At 36.5% G+C, this 13,565-nt stretch overlaps 1 long non-coding RNA gene across 1 annotated transcript in view; it reads left to right on the top strand.

Moving 5' to 3' along the window:
- Positions 1 to 9,645, top strand: part of LOC111094611 — a 40,893-nt gene extending 31,248 nt beyond the window's left edge. Inside the window, exons 3-5 of the long non-coding RNA XR_005354986.1 lie at positions 6,621 to 6,711; positions 8,152 to 8,248; positions 9,220 to 9,645. This is a non-coding gene — a long non-coding RNA (uncharacterized LOC111094611). The remainder of the gene's footprint in view (positions 1 to 6,620; positions 6,712 to 8,151; positions 8,249 to 9,219) is intronic.
- The last annotated feature ends 3,920 nt before the right edge of the window (positions 9,646 to 13,565 follow it).

Here is a 13,565-nt window from a genome sequence, read left to right as displayed (position 1 = left end):
ATGGTAACATATAACAATTGCAAAATGCCTTGGAGAATTCATAGTGTGATGGTAATAATGTCATACACTTATACATGCTTTAATATTTTATATTTTGTGAACCTCCCTTTTTCTTTTAATCTGAAGCAATGCTATTTCCAATTTATATATAGGGGAAAGGAATCTGAATGAGAATGTCAGACACAGGAAGTACATCTTATACCCACCTACCCATCCATTGCCCACATTATCCTTCTTGTGTTTACACCTGCTGTGTTGTTTTATGGGTATTTATATGAATGTTTCTCTTCCCCCATTTTCACATTTAGTTTAAAACCCATTTGGTCAGTTGACTCTCATTTCCTTCCTCTGCAAGTCAAGACCCCTTCCCTTGCTCTTCCTGTCACAGTTTTTTTTTTTTTTTAACCCCGTGAGAACTTGGATATGGATGTACTTTGTCATATGAGCCTTAAGACTATATCATTTGACTCCACCTTGCCCCCTCTTGTCCTATACTATATGTAAGGTGGTAGTTTTCCGATCTTAGAACATGTAAGAATCACCTGAGGGTGGTGGTTAAACATGCAGATTCCTGGTTTCTAACCCCAGAGGTTCTGAATCAGTAAGATGGGGCCCAAGAATGCATATATTTGACAAAAATCACAGATAAATCTGACCCAAGAGTTCTGTGTGTTATATTTTGGGAAATACTGCTTTAATGGGCCTTAGTTCTGTTCCATGAATGAGCATGCATTCCCTATGAAGTAGGCTCCAGGATATCTTTATATACAAACTAGCCATGTTACTTAATGCTTCTCTGTGCAGGAATAACCTTGAACAATTTGAAGCAACAGGGAAACCACCAAATGTGTAACATAAAACTTACTTATCATGACATTGAAGTTGATTCTCCTCCTATGAAAATCTCCAGCTTGGAGAATGGTGCTATTCTGGGTGTGGTAACTGAGCAAGTATGGAGTAGTCACTGACAATCCAAAGCACCCTGCCAAATGGCAAGAAATCACATTGGACAGGCCAGGGGGTTGTGGGTGTGGGTGTGGGTGTGTCTTCATTCGGTTACAAATGGTGGCTGCGTGACCTTGGCCAAGTCTCTGTACCTCTTTGAGTCTGTTTTCTTATCAGTGTTTGTTAGATTCTCCCATCAAAATAGAGCAGAGGAATGTTTTCAGGTCCTCAAAGAATTTTGACTGCAGCTGCAAGTGTCCACTACTGGATAAAAATTCTTTGAAGCGTCATGTCTTAATTTGAAAAATAAGGGTTTTTTTTTTTTTTTCTGCCTTTTACTCCATCATATATGGAATGCTTACTGCAGTGTGAAAATAATGTTTGAAATTAAATACATTGAGTAAAAACCAAACCCCATGGCTTCACTTCCTGTTGCCTCACATCCCAGGGGTTTCTAGGCTTGAGTTTGAGAATAGACTGGATGATGCCAGAGATTGCTTCCAGTTCTCTGATTTCATGATCTAAGAAAGCTCTTGAAGCAAATTTGCCATTTAATGCACCGACCTCAATTTCCAAATTGGATGTTCTCTGATGTCTCGGGACTAGAAAAGTGTTCTGAAGGAAAAAAAAATACTTACCAAAAAGGTGATTGCATTTTTGATGTAAACGATCCAATGCTAAATTTATTGACCTTATTCACAAAGGATTTTTGTGATTCTCTAAACTCCCTTTGAGCTCTGTATGAATTCATTGGCCTCAAATTGAACTTGTACTTGCAAATAGTTATCAGAGTGTGGGTTTGCAGAAAGAAAATCCAACTTGACGTGAACACCTATACTGGAATTTAAAGCAAGTAAAGTTTGTTGAAGGCACTTTTGTCACCCGCATTAAGTTTATTGATCTTTCTGTGTCTCAACTCACCTCTCTGTGAACTCGTTGGTCACTAATGATCCCTCCAAATTGGACATTTCTTGACCTCTTTGCTCTTAGAGAGAAAGATGATTTGACAAAAATTCTAAGCAGTTAGAATTCTGTTATCTTCTATAATACGACCTCCCAAAGGTTCCACTGTGAACTTAAAATGAACTCTCTTTAATTTTGTGGGAGCAGAAAAGTACACATCACCACAGAGGGACATGTTTTATCTTCAAGAAGCCAGCTGGTCCGGCAGACACATCCCCAGAGTGTAGTAGTAACTAGCTCTGGTCCTAAGCCAGGTCCTGGTGACACTCTAGTCTCTAGAAGGGACTCTATTAAACTGAATTCACAAACAACTGATATATAAAATAACAGGATGCAACTTGTTAACTTATATTAATTTATAAGGGGGTGAGTATGGATTTCTTTTAATCAGTACATTTGTACCTCACCATACAAATGGATACATGAAACCAAAATTGTTATCTACAATCAGCCAGGTGAGCATGTGATTAGAGTAATAGTTTAATTGAAAGATCTTGATAGTTTATAAGAGGTTAAATTATGACAGTGATGTTTCCATCTCTACCGCATCATATGGTAAGCTACCTTCATGATAAGGATGCACTTATCATAGTGGTCACGGTCATGAACTTGGCACACAGGCTGCCTTGGATCAAAGTCTCACTCTGCTACTTGCTAGCTGTGTGACCTCTGATACCCTTCTTATGCTTTGAGCCTCACCTTGTTCTTCTGTAAAATTTCATTCTACTTCATTTTATTCTTTTTGTAGTTCTTGACTTGTGGTAGAAAATCCAATCTTCCTTAGTTCCTGGTTTTTGGAGTGCATCTCAGTGTCACCCCCTGCAGCCACTCAAACTTCAAATTGAAATTTTACTGCCCTACCTATTCTCAGAAAGAAAAGTGGACTGCAAGAAAATTCTTATCTCATAAAAGAACCCAATGACCAACTTTATGAACTGTTTGACTTCTGGAAGAAAAGTGAAGCTTTAGTGCATTTTTTTTTTTTCTAGATGGCCTCCAAATGTGACAATTACTTATATTCAAGGTTTCATACAGGAAGGTTATTTGAAGGAAAAAACCCCGCCAATTTCAACTCAGTGACTGTTGTCAAGACCTCATTAACCTCTCCATGTTTCCTGCGGATGCAACATGAAGCTGTTGGCACTCCAAATTGGAATTTTACTGGTTACTGTTCTTTCAGAGAGACAGAATTTGAAAAGGAGATAAAAATTTTACTTCATTCAGGTTATGTTAGCAGGTCACTTAAATTTGAATAAGGTGATGAAAGTCATTGACAAGCAAACAAACAAACCTCCTTAAACACTCAGAAATCAAAGAAAGGCCTGCTCTCCACAAATTATACCAAAGGAATAAAGAGCTACAATTTAAAATCCATGAAAATATTATTTGATGTATTGAATATGTTATAATGAATATATTAATTGATTAACTTCTCTTAGGCCCTAACAGAAAACAGTAAACTTTGGGAAGAAAGAAACAGGTCATTAAAATAAATGCCTTTGTTTCCTTAATGCATTCAATGGACATATATCGAATAGTTATTAAGTGTTCACAGTTTGGTAGTCACTAGTGATACAGTGTGAACAAAATGGACTTGTTCTTGTGGGGAGTGCTGCCAGGTGGGGAGAGTGAGGTGGTATAAAAATGATCCCAGGAGCAAATGTGAAATTTCAAATGGAATTGGGGTTATAAAGGCAGCCGTGATACCAAGTGAGTATATAATAGGGATATTTTGACCTAGAGAGGAAGGTCAAGGAGAACTGTCCCCAAGGAAGTGACAAATGAGTAGAGATGTAAAACATGAAACAAAGGCCACTTGTCAAGAACAGTGCAGTGAGTTCATGGGATTAAAATCAGGTGAATAGCACTGAAGTTCAGAGATCTTGGGACTTCATCTGATAGGATCTGTACCACATACACACAAATAACAAAAAGGTGTCCTAAGAAAAGTGTAACATATGCAAAGGAACGAGAAAGGAAAACAAAGAAAGAGAGAAGTTGCAGTGTGTATTTACCATGTATATAGCATGAGTTCTTACAGGAAGATGGGAAAAAATGGCACATAACTAGTTGCAAGAGGCCAATGTCAAAAATTTGAATAAGGTGACGAAAGTCACAAAGCAAAACTGTCCAGCATGCTGCTTTTTGATAAAAGGTTTACTTTGGTTTTCCATGTGATCCTTAGGCAAAGCTATCAAAATCTTTGCATATTCCGTAATATTTGCAAGGACTGAATGATTGGGGAATCATTTCTTCTTAGAAGAGTGGAAATGAGAACGTCAAGCCAGGGGTTGATCAATTGCATTCACTGCTAGTGGCTTTCTGTCTATTGAGCTCCTTGCACAGAGTAAGTCATCACTAATATTTGTTGAATTAAATGACTGAAAAACATAAATTCCATTTTCCCATTTGAATCTCCACTTTTGCCTTTGTAAACTGGTAATAAAACTATGACTGGGCGAATTCCTTCCCTCCCCAACTGCCACTCCGTAGCACTTAACGGCCTGCCCATAGAGCTTACATCTGCTGGGAACATGTTGCAGTCTGGGCAGCCACACTGGGGTGCTGTTTGGGAAAGGACTGGAAGGAGCAGAGGGTGGGCCTACAGACCAAAAGGTGGGCTCAGCTTGTCTGGGGCAGGACTGGAGACAGCTTAAAGGCATCAAATAGGGACAATCACCTTCAGGGGTAACTTCCATTACTCATTTGGTGTGTATCATTCCAGACCATTTAAAACACACGTTTCACATTGGCATATGGATTTCTAAAATGCAACAAAAATACATCATTTTTTTTTTTTACTTATCATGAGTTTGCTCTTTCGTAGCCCAAAGATGTATCTTCTTTTCCTCCATTTAAGTATACTTACATAATTTAAAAATTTTATTAATTTATAACAAGTTTTTAGAAGCTCTTTTTTAGTTAGAAAATTATAAACGAGAAAGCGAAATTCACCTATTTCAAAATGCAAGTCATCATTTTGATGTAAAAGAGCCATTTATGCATGTGGTTAAAAAAATCAAAACAGTAAGAACAGGAATTCATAAAAATGGAATGTCTGCAGCCCCTGGATTCTTTTTCCTAAAGTGAATTACCTTTATCATTTCTTGCCTTATTTACAAAATGAGAAGGAAAAAAAAAACACTTCGTAATGCACATATAACACATACAGATACACAAAACAGCAAAAAGGGGAAAGTACTCTGTACAAGAGACTGTACCTTGATTAAATCCCTTAATAAAATATCCTGGAATCATTTTGCATCCCATGAGTAGCAGTGGTTCAGGTGTTTTTTTTTCTTTTAAATATGGGTTTAAATCTCAGCTCTACTTCTTACCTGGTCTGTGACCTTAGGGGATTTGTTTAACCTTTTAATGCTTTAGTTTTCCTGTCTTTACAATGGGGTTGTAAAAGTACCTCCTTCTCTTACAATGTTACTGTGAAAATGAAGTGAGCTAATCTACACAATATGATTATAATAGTAATTAGTAAGTACTAGGCTTTGTGTGCTGTTAACAAACATATCAACATGTACTATTACATCATTTCATTTGCTATCACTGTATTATGTTTATTATTATCATGTAGAGATTGACATTATTTTGCTTTAAAACTTTCCTTAACAAAGTTTTTTAACAAATGGAGGTGATAGCATGAAGAATCCTCATATACTTATCACTCAGCTTTAGAAACAAACTCTTTTGTGAACTTGTTTTATCTGTTCTCACGACTTTTTTTTTTTTTTTTGTTCTCACGACTTTTTAAATGGGTGTTTTAAAGAGTATCCAAAGCATTTTTACATATATTTTACAGTTTAAAAAAAGATATGTTTTGAAAAAAAAAACCCTCCATGCCATTATCACATTTAATTCCTTAATATTTTCTAAAAGCTGATCCATACTTGAGTTTTTCTGATTGCATCAAAAATGTCTTTTTAAAGTTGATTTATTCAAACCAAATTACACACACAATTCATATATTGCATTTGATTGTTGTGCCTCTTTATGCTCTTTTTGTCTCATACCAGTCTCCCTTTATCCCCTTTCATTTTTGCCACTCACTTCTTGGAGAAATGAAGTCTTTCCTAATGGCTCCCAATCATATATTGCTTGGCTGATTGCTTCCTTATGGTGTCATTTAGCTTGTTTGTCTATTTCGCACATTTCCTGTAGCTTGGTAGTTAGATCTAGAGTCGTAGTTTCTTGGACTTCATAGGCGTCCCAGTCTGTTGTCCCATTGTATGACTCCTCTTTCTCAACCATCTGAGGGTGTTCCTTTGGGTGAATGTGCCATAATTTATTTAGTTGTTCTATGGACAATGCCACAAGGAGCTGCTGTGAGCAAGTACTTCATATACTTGTGTATGAGGGGAAGTGCAAATTCTATTATAAAATGGTAGGCTTCAGATTTTGAGATAAAGCAATCCACAGTTTTTTACTTTCCCCTTACTATTTTTTCTTTTTTAAAAAATTTATGTATGTATAATAGAAAATACAGGTAGAATCAGCTAAAGAGAATGTATAGAAACTAGTTTGCAGGATATTAAAATTAGAAGTCTAGTTCCAACATTTGTAAGCAGTATGTATAAATTACATACATACACGTTAAGGCTTAGATGCAGGTCAGTGTGCTCCATATGTACAATATATGATAGAGAAGGCATTGTAGAATCTTAAATTAGTGTATTTTAGCATAGTTTTATTTTTTCCAGTATGCTGTACTCCCAACATGAGGCTTGAACTCCAGATCAACAACCCCCAGATCAAGAGTTGATTGCATGCTGTACTGACTGAGTGAGCCAGGTGGGACCTCACCTCCTACTAATTATAATCTTTTAATATGCTAATTGAATGGGAATAGAGAAAAGTAAGAATAATAGAAATAAATAAGTTAAAAAACCCCAAACAAACCCATAATTTCATTACTGGGAGCCAACTACTTTTCCTAACATTTTGTTTTTTGTACCTTTTTTTTTCTTTTTTTTTTTTTACGTATTATTAACAGTTTCCATAGTTGTGAACGTACCTGATAAATAATACTGTAAGCTGTTTTTTCACTTGACAGTGTGCTTTCTCTTACATTAGTAAGAATCTTGTGCAAACATAAAATTTAATAAATACATAAAACTATAGAGTGGGTTCATCATAATTAACCATATTACAATTATGAGGTATTCATTATTTGCTAGAGTTCCAGTATTATAAACATTTTTGCTAATATTATGATTCAACAAATATTAATGCCTTCATTGTTAAAACGTATTAAATGACAGATGTAAAACTCTTCCCATGTTTTGGAGTATATTCTTTTTAATCTGAGAAAGAGGAAGAGGAGAAAGGCATAGAGGAGGAAGAAAGGCAAGGGAGGGGTGGAGTAGGAGGAAGCAGATTTGTCTCCTGGTGCAATGATCCTCAAATTTCAGTGTGCATTAAAATACTGATTCTTGGCTCCTGTCCCAGATGCTTATGTAATTGTTCTAGATGGGGTCAAAAACCTGATTTCGTTTTAAGCAAATTTGTGGATGTTTCTGCCATGAATGGTTTGTTGCACACAATTTGGGAAATTTCATTTCCATTCAGGTACTCATATGTTGGTGGTTTCTTGGCTGTGTGCGCATCCTCAAAATAAACTGTTCAAGGACTGGTAATAGATGTTCTATGAGTAACTCACCTTAGCTCTGTTTACCACTTAGATCTCTCCCATTATAAAAGCACTGCTGACTTTCTGCAAAAGACAAGGAGCAAATCTCTGGCTACAAAACAGTTCTGTTTTACGTGGGAGAGGTGAGGACACATCAAAGTGTTTGAAAATCCCCGTTACTGCCAGGCAGCCTTGCTCCAATGGAGGGAGAACTTGGAAGAGAAAGTAGTTTGGCTTGGTCATCCTTTTATCTCTGATGAGGTGACTCCTCCTCTGAAGAGGGTGACTCCTCACTCTGGCTGGGTCTGGTTTTCTGTTTTTATTGCCTCTACACCCTCAGAAGCCCAGTGTTTAGTAATTCTGATTCTTGCAGGTAAGGTTGCTCTCGGGTTCCCTGGAGGCCTTTTATATGATTGGTCAAGATGATTTGTGGTGATGCTGTCCTGTGTACTGAGTTATGCAGTGAGGCTTTCTGCTGATGGAGTATGTGCTTTTGAGCAGGAAATGGCCTTTATAAATCTTTTCTTTAACAAGGGCTTCAAAAATTTGCTTCATTCATGGAAGCTCATAACTGTGTCCTCATATCAATAAACTTCGCACAGGAAAGATTGGTTGCTGAAATCACTCCTCTGTCTTTGGATGCCACTGAGCACAGGACCATCCATCCATCCAGGCAAGGAGGCTTTCATATTTCTCCAGGTAACTCCATGAATTACAAGCAAGGATAAATGAAAGTAGGAATAATCTAACACCAACTATTGCCAGAATTAAAAAGTCTCATGAATGATGGCATACAGGGTAACATACACAACTATATACCCTCTTCTGGTACTACAGATATTTTAGTAGCTGAGCACTTTAAACCGGTGCTATGTGATAGAATCTTCTGTCATGGAAACATTCTATAATCTGCCCTGTCCAATGCTGTGACCACTTGTCACCTGTAGCTATTGAGTGCTTGAAATGTGGCTGGCATGATTTAGAACTAAAATTTTAATATAATTTAATTTCAATTAATTTACATGTAAGTGACTGTGTGTGGTTAATAGCCACCATATTGAGCACTGAACCTTAACCTATTCAGGGAATGTGCTCACTGTTTTGAATTAGAAAAAGGTCAGCCAGATCGAGTTTAAAATAAATTTAGTCTTACTTATTGTTAATGTAACTCCTCTGTCCTCTTATTGCACTCCCCAATTTGAAGACACACTCAGAATTGCAATTAGATAGTTAAGAGTTCAAAAGATGGTTTTTCCATTTAATCAGGTGATAGAATCCATACTGCCTGGTTTTCTGCCTTCCTTTCTCTTGCCCCAAGGTCCCTTCAAAAATTTCACGCCTTTTTGTTTCTTGAGGATCAAGTCACTGAGTAAAACATGCAGATTACAAAACCATGTGGATGGTTTCATGCAATTTTGTTAAGGAAAAACTATGCATAGAAAACTTTCTTTCACAAATGCACTAGTAGTTATCTCTGGCTTTACAGTTGACTTTAATTTTCTTGTTTTGAATTCCTTCTTTTTCTAAATCAATTTTCTACAAGTAATTTATATAATATTTGTGTTATTTTGTTAAAAAAATTTCAGTAAAACTTGAAATTTTAAAATTTTCCCCTCCACAACAAAATTTTTATAATTTCTACTTACTTTTTTTTTTTTTTTTCCACTTAGGCTTCCTCTGAAAATGCTCAGAAATCCTTCATGGACTCATATGCTCATGAAATATAAACCAAAAGGAACCGGAAAAGAGATACAAAATACATTTTCTTTTATTCACCCTTTGAGTCATTTTATTATTTTTTAAGCCTTGAAAAGATAGCTGTGTTCTTATTTTCATGTGGGCATGAAAGCAAATATTTCATTATAGCCTCCAAGGGGCCAGGACCAAGTTAATTGCCTTGAACTTCACAGAACTAGCCTGTTCTCTATGGACTGCAAGAAAGATGGCACCATATTTTTCTCTCTTTCCTGATGGCTAAAGACACAGAAAACAAACCCCAGCTTCTGTCCCCACATGTGAAATTAACAAGAGAGTGACTTGAAGCAATGGCATGTTAGAATATTTTGCAAAATCACGGAGAAATAAAGACCCTTTTTCACCAGTGCCAACCAACATCGCCAAGGTTGAGAGTTCTTGGCAGCTGTGTTTCAAACTCATTATGTCCATAAAATGATTTACTGTCCTTTTGTATACAAATGAGCAAACTCACATACTTAATTTTAGATTCTTCGGCACTGATACCATTTCTATTCCAGTCCTACTGCTCGTAATTTAAAACGGGGAAGGCTTATCTGCATTCATTTCTTAGATCATTGCTTTGGCACTTTCAAGATTTTATCCAAGCATGACTTTTATAACCTTGTGGAAATTGCAGTGATAAAGGATGCATCAGCAATTTTCAAACCCATTTCTTTTTGTGGAGCTGTCCCTTAGCCTCCTTTAACAGAGCAGTTGAGAGAACCACAGGTCTTTTTACTGTCTTCATTTCTAAAGAGCTTTGTTTTGGTCAATGAGACATACACTGTGGAAGCCAGGCCAACACAAACTTTGTGGTATTTTTCCACTGCACATTTAACTAACCTTGATTAGATGTGAGGCGAGGGGCTGGTCTGCCATCTTAGCCCCTAAAATTGGTTTCAGAGGAATTGGTTGTAATGGAAATGTCAAGCCCTTTAAATATCAAGCCTTTAAATACCATACAGGCATATGGATGTGCACATAACTTAGCCCATTCTTAGATTGTACTATGTCACATGTTAGAACTAAAGGAAGAACGATAAAGGGAAATAAGCTATTGTTCTGGAAGAAATGACTCAAACAATTGGTTATGATGAATGGCTGAGGCCATTTGCTTCATCTTTAGAGTAAGATCTTTTCCCTGAAGGGGTCAAAATGGGATCTGTAGAATATTGGCAGCTATGAAATTATGCACATATCTCATCGTTGCTTCCAATCAACTTCTTCTCATGCCCTAGAGGACTTCTTTCCTTTGAAATTAAGCAATTGTGAGAATAGCTCTTGGTAAATAAGTTCAGGACATTTGCCCTTTTAAAAATAATACAAAAAATCTCCTTATATTGGAGAGAGCAATAAAATCTGCTGTTACATGCCTAGTACATATGAGGTCCTAAATATGTTTATTGAATTGAATTTCGTTTTTCTGATGCCTGAGGACTATGCTATGTGGGGAGCACATGGGCTAAGTATCACTTGTTCTTAGTGAGCTGTGTGATCCTGGGCAAGTCACTTCAGTTCTTTGGACTACAGCAAGTTAGTAATTGAAACTATCTACATTGTGAGGGGGTTGTGAGGGACATGATCACCAAAAGGTCTGAAAATGTGAGATGCAAAGGAAAAAAATGAAACTGATGGTCAGAGACAGCCATTTGAATGAAGAGCAAAGTTGAGATGATAACACGTTCAAGTATGATTAAATCAATTACATTTAAAGGAGATATGTAGCAGGAGAAGCCACATATGACTTTATTAGAAATAAGGCCTCTGGGAGTCCTGAAGCTATGCAGGGTCTATAATTCAGTGGAATAGCAGAGATGAACTTGCTAACTGTTGACCAGAGAAAAGGTCTTATGTCAAAGGTGTCCTGGAAACTCTGTCAGACAAATAAGATCTTAGACAAATATTAAACCTTAGTCTTAGAATACAAAAACAGAAAAATACTGACAGAATGACGGATTTAATAGGGAGAAAGTCTTTAAAGTCACCTCACATAATGAGCTGGCTCCATTTCCAGGTTGGAGATACTTTGTTACCTAATAGAGACTTTTTTTTTTAAGAGACTTTTTTATAGGTAAAATAACAGAGCACGGGATGTTCAATCACTTTTGCAATACAAGTAAGCTTGATCTTCTCAACTTGGTTAGGACAAAAAAGAAACTAGCCTTTATCGGGCAACTACTGCAATGACCCAGCTATATTTCATTTATTATCTTGTTTAATTGAAGTACATTAGTTAGTTTAATGAGGACTCATTCTAAGTAGTTAACTGGTAAGGGAGGAGGCAGGATCACTTGGCTTACTCTATGGCCCATGCATGTTCTAGAGCACCCGTGTTTTCCCAAACTGTTCTGGTAAAAGGCTTTATGATCAAATAGCTTGGGTAAAATTATTTCCATGCTAGTCCCTTTTTAGATACTTTCAATACCTACCAATAATAGGTCAAATGTTCAGCAAAGTCATGTGGTTGAGGTTCTTAAAAATAGGTTTAATTTTCTTTTTACTATTTATAATTATAAATACCTATTTCCTGTGTTTCTCAAGAAACTCATTTGAAGGAGAGATGGTTGTGCATCATGGAACACAATTTGAGAAATGCTTGCCTCTTTTTCCCTTGGGTATCACCTTGTTTAGTGTAAAATTCTTACCTTCCAAATGTAACAGTGAATGAATCAAAGGACCTTTATCTGCTTTGTTGTTTTCTTTCATAGCAATATACATTTGTTCATGATTAGTAACTTTGCCATATCCTTTTGCTATAGTAAATACTCTGGCATATTGGAAATTAAATAAAAAATTGGAGTCCAAATTCCTACCCCCTATAGAATCTTCCCAGTCATGGCATCCATCAACTGGTACGTGAATACTTCTATGAAGTGTTCAATTGAATACTTCTATTCTAGTAAGCTCATTAGTTGACAGCCTGTTCAAGGCAGTCTGAATCACTTTGTGTGCATCTAAGACTTGCAAATGGAAAGAGACATCCAATCAGTTGGTCATATGGATGCTTGCTTTGAGTAGCAATAGAGAATCAGGTATTTTCCAATATACACATATTTGAAACCTTAAATACAAAGATCCATGAGGCATTGTTGATTGAATATGCCACTTTTTTCATCTGGCTCTGATAATATCTAGCTTGAGCAGATTTATATACTTTTTAAGTTTTTAAGATGGCAGTTAGTGCTGTGTCTAAAAACTGGGTACCCTTGGATACGTCACTTACTCCCTTGAAGCCTAAATCACACTTGGGGCTAATAATTGTATGCTCTTAGGGCTAATTTTGAAAGGAAGTGAGTTAGTATCTATAAAATATTGAAAAAGTGTATAATACCTAGTAAAGCCTTTATTTCTAGCCTGCCTAAAGAGGGTTCTTCTACCTTAGATTCCTTCTTTGATTTTCACTATTCATAATACTAGAGACAACATAAACATCGAGTGGCTTTGACATTTTCTCTCAGGCCTTCCCAATTGTTACATAGGGTTCTCCATCTGATGTCATTATAATGAGATCAACTGTGTAAAGATTCCTTTTCCATATTCCCTTGTTTGGTGATGGTATCAGAATTGAAAGTAAAACTCCAACTTAGGCCTAGATTCCCTCAAATCCTTAGGGACAGGGGTCATAAGGAATAATTTGTAGAAAGATAAGAGTAGGGCCTTCTGTGCTGTTCCATTCACATACATGATATTATGGAACTTATCCCAGGTGTGTGTGCAATTAAACTGAGATGGTGTTGAAAATAGTGATGATACTGATGGAGATAATGACTATAATGGTATAAATTGAAAATGTACCATGTGTCAAGACCCATCTAATTGTCTTAAGTCTATTATTTAATCTTTCCCCAAACTCTATGAGTAAGTATTCTTACTGACATCCTTATTGCTGAGAAAGAAGACTTATCACACACCTAATGAATGGCCTAGGTGAGATTAGAGTGCTAATCCTACAACTGAGGCTTTTTTTAAAAATAATAAATTTATTTTTTATTGGTGTTCAATTTGCCAACTACAGAATAACACCCAGTGCTCATCCCGTCAAGTGCCGCCCTCAGTGCCCATCATCCATTCACCCCCATCCCCTGCCCCCTCTCCTTCCACCACCCCTAGTTCGTTTCCCAGAGTTAGGAGTCTTTATGTTCTGTCTCCCTTTCTGATATAACTGAGGCTTTTAACTACTAGAATAGAGGAATAGCACAAAAAGAGATGGATATTGGAATATTGATAATATAATAATGAGGATAACAGTAATATACTAGCAGACATTTACTGAACACTT

Source organism: Canis lupus, chromosome 2 (assembly GCF_011100685.1).
Source record: "Canis lupus familiaris isolate Mischka breed German Shepherd chromosome 2, alternate assembly UU_Cfam_GSD_1.0, whole genome shotgun sequence".
In the NCBI taxonomy this organism is placed as follows: Eukaryota; Metazoa; Chordata; class Mammalia; order Carnivora; family Canidae; genus Canis; species Canis lupus.
Note: the sequence above shows the minus strand (reverse complement) of the source record. Positions and strands in the feature narration are given on the sequence as shown.